The 7,117-nt window shown below is 50.1% G+C and overlaps 1 protein-coding gene across 1 annotated transcript in view; it reads right to left on the reverse strand.

Annotated features, from left to right (window-relative positions):
* MXRA7 (matrix remodeling associated 7) overlaps positions 1 to 7,117 on the reverse strand; it is a 28,279-nt gene that overhangs the window by 13,394 nt on the left and 7,768 nt on the right. The window lies entirely within an intron of this gene.

Below are 7,117 nucleotides of genomic sequence, written 5' to 3' on the forward strand. Positions count from 1 at the left end.
TTCGGTGTCCATTTTCCCAAAATTGGAAGTCCACCTCCTTCAGCCTGGTTCTCTCCCACACACAGACACAATTAACAGATGGCCAGAAGGGACGTCCTGGGATGGCCTTGGTGGAAGAAAGCAGTGATTTCAACTTGCAGGAATGTTGGAGGATGAGAGACAGGCTCCAGCTCTGAGGGGTTGAAGGGTGTGGCGAGAGGACCTAAGGTCCAAGGAACTGTGACTTAGCAGTGCAGTGAGCAAATAGGGAAATACCTGCAGGTTTAAGAGGGGAGAGCAGGCATGAATGAGCTGCCCCACCGTGGAGAAGGCAGCACAGCGGACAAATCCAAACCCAGGCCTTTAGCACTCTGATTCTGGGGTCCAGCCAGTTTGCAGCTGGAGCGCTGAGCGTCAGGCAGACGCCAAACTAAACAGTGAGCTGAGCTGGGAGGCCAAGTTTGCACAAGCCCAACAGCCGAATCTCAAAGGGCTTTGAGTCTCTTGTGATTTTCTGTCTCCTGGGCCACACAAAATGCAGCCAGGAGCGGGGCGGGAGATAGGAGCTGGCCCTTCTCCACTTAGCCTCCCTCAGCGCCATCCAATGTGGGCAGTGCTGCCCAGAGTGCTGCTCAGTACCTGGGGTTTTGGTGTCCAGGCGCCTCCTGGATTTTGCACACAAAGCATCTTCGTGGCACCAAGGAGACACACCTTTGTCCCCACAAACCCACTTCTAGGGGTGCTCTGGGTTAGAAAAGCATCTACCGGCGTTTTTATATGATGATTCTGACTGTGTGCAGCAGAAAGCAAGACAAAACGGGAAACAAGTCCATGTTTATGCGTAGGGTTAAATATATTATAGCTAAGTATGTTTGGTTAATATGTTCACCAAAATATGAACAGGTTAAATATATTACATCGCAAGTATACCATCCAACACTGCATTCGAAAGGCGGCAACCAGACGTAGTGATGTGAAGATGCATTAAGATAAATTAGCAAGAGGAAAAAGCAAGCAGCAGCCCAGTGTGAGGAGTGCAGTCCTCGGTGCAAATGTTAAAACGGGAGCGCACATATGTGCTCATAAATGCAGAGAACAAGTTTTCTGCAAGGACACGAAAGACGCGGTTAACAGTGGCTACCTTTGGGGAGAGAAGCGGGGGCAGCTTTTCATCTTCCACATTTCAGTATAATTTGGATTTTCTAAATATACATGAATGACAGTTTTTTAAGATGCTGTACAGCAGTTTCTGAAAAGTAAGATTGGGCTATTGTGTATATTATGTAATAATAAACAGCCATTAACCTCTTCAGGGCTGGACCCCCAAAAATAGCTCAACACTGAGACTAGAGAGATGAATTCTATTATGTTTGAGACACAAAGATTAAAAAGAAAATAACAAGAAAAGCCAGCACAATCCCTTGTCCTTAAGTAATTCGCAGTCCAACAGGAAAGACACAAATAACTGCCACGCGGTGAGAAATTCAGGAGCCATGGCAGAGCCCGTCACCCCAAAGAGACATGGCTGTCAGTTGACCTGCCAACACCCTCCTGGGGAAAGGCTGGTCCACTTTTGGATTTTGCATTTGACTTTTAGTGTGTGGTGTTTTTTAAACTGGTTGTGACCATTTGGTGAGTCATGAAAGCAATTTAGTGGTTGCTACTAGTATAGTACCTCAGTTTTCGAACGTCTCCGTTGACGAACATTTCGGTTTACGAACGCTGTAAATTTTATGGATCTATGGTATCGTTAGATAGTAAAATTCATGCTAAATTTGCAGTTTTAGGGGTTGATTTTAAAGGTTTGGAACGGATTAAACCATTTTGCGTTACTTTCTATGGGGAAACCACACCTCGGTTTTCGAACGTTTCAGAACTCGGTCTTCCGGAACGGTTTACATTAGAAAACTGAGGTACCACTGTATTTTTAAAAATGTGCAGCCAGTCTTAGTGTGGTTTTAAGCCTTAGTAACTTCAGAAACACAAATGCTACAAACACCAAAAAAATGACATTTGAAAGGTTAGTCATTTACATTTTAAATATATTAATGTTTCTTATTCAGATTCATATAATATGACCACTTAGTGCTGCTGTACATGGCTCTAGTTGGTTTTCAGACTTTGAAAACATGGGCTGATGGTCAGTGACTAAAGGGACTGACCTTTGTGATTTCAGCCCTAAGAAGACTTGCTGCACACATGACAGTGTTTGGACATGCTGACCTCAAGGAAGGTCGACCAGATCTCCAAGGCGCCCATGGGAGAGGCCTCTCTTTGCCCATCTGGCCAGATTCTGGCACACACAAAGAATTAAAATGAAAACAACATTCAAATGTCAGGAAACTAAGTGTAAAAGACATTTAAGTAAGTAAATATTCAACTGATGTGCTTTGTAGGTTTGAGGCATTTACACTTCTTAAGTTATTAAAACTTAAAACTGTACTAAGACTTTGGAGGGCACGCCTGTATCCCAGAATTAAAGACAAATAGTGTGGTGTGTGTGGTAGAGGTAGGTAGCATCTTTCTAAAACCTCTGCTGTGGTTCTGTGCCTTCATCTATGGGGATGCAAATTAAAATCAATTTTTCATTGTGAGACTTAATGAAGTTTAGCAAACACTGTAAACTGGACACTACTTTTTGTTTGGCTAGAAACCCCCTTCTTTCAGAAGATGCCTCTTGAAGCCTGTGGTCCTGGTGGGAAATGTCAGGGCCGTCAGACGTCAGACCCCACCCCCTCCTCGCACCAGCATGTGGCTGCGACCCAGGGGCCCAACTTCTGCTTTGGGACAAAGGACCTCTGGTCTCAGAGCTGTGAGGCCAGGAGCTCAGGAGGAGAGGCCCCGGCTCTGTTTGCTCCAGAGGCCATTTTACCCCTGACTTTCCCTGCATGTGAGCCACTCAGCTCCCGGGTCTGTGCACGCGCACCTGACCTAGTTTCTGTCCCTAACAGCCAGAGAGCCCTGACCACTCTCACTGTCCCTCACACCCCACTTTGCAAGCCCAGAACATCTCAAGTTCTCCTGGGTGTGTGTGGGGGGAAGAGGGTGGGGGGGGGGGCGTTGCCTGCATTACATTCCAGATGCAAAGCAGTGGTGGTGGGAGGAGGGTAGCAATGAAGTAGTTTTCAAACTGTGCTCCAGGGAGGCACCCCAGGGCCTCACATTTATCTGGGCTATTAGTAGGCTTTTAGATAACGTCAAAATAGTGGAAAGGATTCCATTATTTTTTTTATTTTTTTAAAGAAAGAGGTTTTTGTTGTTGTTTGTTTTATTGGGTAATATTGGGGAACAGTGTGTTTCTCCAGGCCCCATCAGCCCCAAATCATTGTCCTTCAATCTAGTTGTGGAGGGTGCAGCTCAACCCTGAGTCCAGTCACTGTTTTCAGTCTTTAGTTGCAGGGGGCACAGCCCACCATCCCATGCGGGAATTGAACCGGCAACCTTGTTGTTGAGAGCTCATGCTCTAACCAACTGAGCTATCCCGCCGCCCCCCCCATTATTTTTTTAAAAAGGTAACACATCACTGTTTTTACATTTTGCCCTTATTTTATAAAAAGGATGGAAAGTGGAAGTGGTGGCCTTTAGCCTTAGACCAGTGCTCTTTGCTTCAAGGAGGTGGACTTGTGTGCAGTCGTGAAGGAAAGGAATAAAGGAAAGCATGTACAGCATGCTAGAACTGTGCTGTCGAAGCCTGTGTCTAGAAGAGCTGCTAATTAGGAATTTTACATTTGCAACACCTGATCACATGTTCCAGCTTTAGTTCTGCTTTGGCACAAGCAGTTCTGCATGTGTATTTTCAGGAACACTTTGTGCATTTAAGTAAGACGGGGTTGGCCTTAATGAAGGGGAGCTCAGCCGAGAAAGCCTCAAAGCTCAGCAGAGAAAGCCTCAAAGGGGACAAGAATTCTGAGCTGGGTGAGATGAGATTGCCAGGCGTGGAACAGCACAGCATTTCCAGTGACTCTTTGGAGTCTGGTGTGATTGCAGGGAGGGGAGTGGTCAGGGCCTGGACCATGGAGATTTCTATAGGACAAGGCATTGAGGAGCCCTGGAAGCTTTTAAATGGGGAGAAACAGGATGGGAGCTCCCTTTTGGAGTGGGATGTAGGAATGCATTGGCAAGGGGAAAGCTAGGACGAGGCAGGAGGGACTCTGAGAAGAAGGTTCAGAGCTTAGGTGAGAGCTATAAAGGCGTGAACTGAGAGGCTAACGGAATCTGGCCCTCAGCGCCACGTCTGTTGAATTAGGCAGCGAAGGACTGGCTGAAGGACGAGCCAAAAGCGATCCCTCGGGGTCTGGAGGTCTGAGTCCCACTCTTGGGACTGAGTCCCCTGGCTGGCGGGACAGCTGTGCCACACAGCCTGGCCAGGACCACATCTGGAAGCAGCACAAACATGGCGCTGCTCAGAGTGCTGGCCTCGAACCTCACAAAAGGCTGTCACTGCTGCTTTCTCGTCAATGCCCTTGGTCTCGAGTGTTGCATGGCATCAGGTGTATGGGCTGAATCACGTTCCTCCCCAGATTCATATGTTGAGGTCCTAACCCCCAGTCCCTCAGATTGTGGCTGTATTTGGAGACAGGGCCTTTAAAGAAGTGCTTCAGTTAAAAGGAGGTGGTCAGGGTGGGCCCTAATCCAATCTGACTGGTGCCCTTGTAAGAGGAAATTTGGACCCACAGAGAGACACCAGGGGTGCGCCTGCACAGAGGAGAGACCGTGAGAGGACACAGGGAGGAAGTGGCCATCTGTAAGCCAAGGAGAGAGGCCTCAGGAGAGACCAAATCTGCCAACACCTTGATCTCACAGTTCAGGAGAGAAGAAATTTCTGTTGTTTACGCTGCCCAGTCTGTGGTACTTGGTTATGGCAGCCCCAGCAGACTAATACACCCTGCTCTAATGAAAGTAAATCAATTTAATGAAAATTGTGAATTGCTGACACCCTCTGAGACAGAGAGCTGGCGTCATCCTGGCTGGTCCCCAAAGCAGGCCCAGGCTGAGACCCAACCACAGTCACTCCACTGTCGCAGCATTCTGTTACTGGGTGGAGTCTAGTCTGAACTTCATGTGTGCTGGGAAACTTTTCTAATTCAGCTTTTTCCTCCAACAGAGTGGGCAGGGTGGGGCAAAGCACAGGGGAAGTGCCTCCTGACACTTGTCAGGAGCCCAAGACCTGAGTCCCCCAGAGACCAAGAGGGGAGGGGTGGCAGATGGGACAGGCAGGTGTCTTAGGGTGCAGAGGGACTCAGGGGGAGGCTTCTAGGAGCCACTGAGAGCCGGATACACACCCTGCAGGAAGCCAATTATGGCTAATCCAGACTGATCACAGCACTAAACAGAGAGATGGAAGGACACGGGCAGAGAGATGGAGAGAGGAAGAGAGGGAGCAAGACGGAGAGCATCAGAAAGACACAGATATCTGTCTGTCTGTCTGTCTACCGAGGAGAAGGTTCTACCCTTGGGTCCTGCAAACAGGATCCGTTGGGACCTGAGCTACCTCCTGCTGTGACCGCACCAAGCCCCCGTATTAATCTGGAATGATTTTAGAGAACAGCCTCTCCACTAGGCAGGCAGAGAGGGAGGCCTAACTCCCGTGGGAATGACTGTCCTTCCATCCCGTTGCAGCGGGCAAGGACAGAGATAACAGGGGGCTCTCAAGGGGCCTGCACACACTGCCCTGCAGACCAGCTCAGGAGGGTCCCCACATGGGCACCAAGAACAGCAAGGGGCAGGGCCACCGCCCAGCTCCCACCGCAGGTGCAGCGGGTCCAACAGTGCTCCCTCCTTCCGGAAGGATTCCATTAGGCAATCAGGCTGCTCATCTTTGGCATTCACAGGGGTGAGCAGAGGGAGCAGAGCTGGCGCCAGCACGAATGCTGGGCAGGAGGGCAGGCCGGCGGAGGTCACAGCTAGTTCTCTACACAGGCACCATAAAATCAACTCAGCCACCGCAGGCCTCCAAATGACAGCTCCAGACTGAGGATGCTCAGGCCATCTCTCTAAATCCCTATTTGCAGCTGGGAAGGCATGTCCCTGGTGACAAGGAATTTATGTCTTCTTGTCCCAAACCGGCCTCCTCTCGGCTCATCAGTTTTTCTGTGGTCTCAGCAGCATCCTTGACGCTTCATCATGGCCCAGGGTCGTTGAATCCAGCCTGATGCTCCCATTCCGATGTCTCAGCCCTCCCCTGCCTTTGAAAGGTCTCTGGGACTCAGCCTCTCGTTCACGCTCTTGCCACAACCACTCTGCCTTCACACGGCACAGCATCTGTCACCCCACTCTCCGCCAGTTCATCTGCTCTAAGAACACAAAGCGCTGACCTCCTGATGCGTTTCCTGCTCAAAACCCCATAATATACAGCTGCCATGTTCAATGCAGATCATCCCAGCTTCCCAAGTTGTCCTTCCGGTCTCAGCGAGGCCAGTCTCTTAACGGCTTACTCGGAAATGCTCTCCTCTCCCACCCACTGGGTATGCCATGGGGGGGCAGGGCGAGCTGGAACTTCGGGTCCTCCTTGGGACCAAGGCCTCCCTTGGGGCAGCATGTGTCCTTCCCTGGTCACCTCTGGGCCCTCCAGCTGCCTCCATCTAGGCAGGGGACTTCTGAGGTCACAGGATCTGGCTTGGACCTTGGACCGTCCAGAGCTCAGTTTTTATCCTAACCTTGGCGGGGGGGCGAGGGGGCAGAGCCCTGGAGCTCTGTGGGGGTACTGCTGGGACTGCTACGAGGAAGAGGGGGAGGAATAGGGGCCATGACCCTCGCCAGGGCAGTCCTGCCTTTGCTTCACGCACTGGCCTCCATCTAAGATCGAAGAGGGAAAAAGGTATCGAGTACTTTAAAAAATGTTAGAAAACCATTGATCTCCTGCGGCATCAACCCAGTACAAAACTCTAGTTGATAAAACCTTGGACGAATTGCTGGTTATCCAGTCTCTGTTTGAACACTTCTAGCCTCGGGGAGCTCACTACCTTCCAGAGCGGTCTGCCTCTTTGGGCCATAATATATAGCTCTAGAGCAGCTGAGGCCTGGGACACAAAGAGAACTAAGGCTCCAGCCCGCTGCCCAGGGCAGCCCTACGAGGGGGCGGCACCTGCCTCTTGGCAGGAACCAACAGCATTTCCTTTCTTTTTTGTTCTCACTGCAG

The sequence above is a fragment of the Rhinolophus sinicus genome, linkage group LG15 (assembly GCF_036562045.2).
Source record: "Rhinolophus sinicus isolate RSC01 linkage group LG15, ASM3656204v1, whole genome shotgun sequence".
Classification (NCBI taxonomy): Eukaryota; Metazoa; Chordata; class Mammalia; order Chiroptera; family Rhinolophidae; genus Rhinolophus; species Rhinolophus sinicus.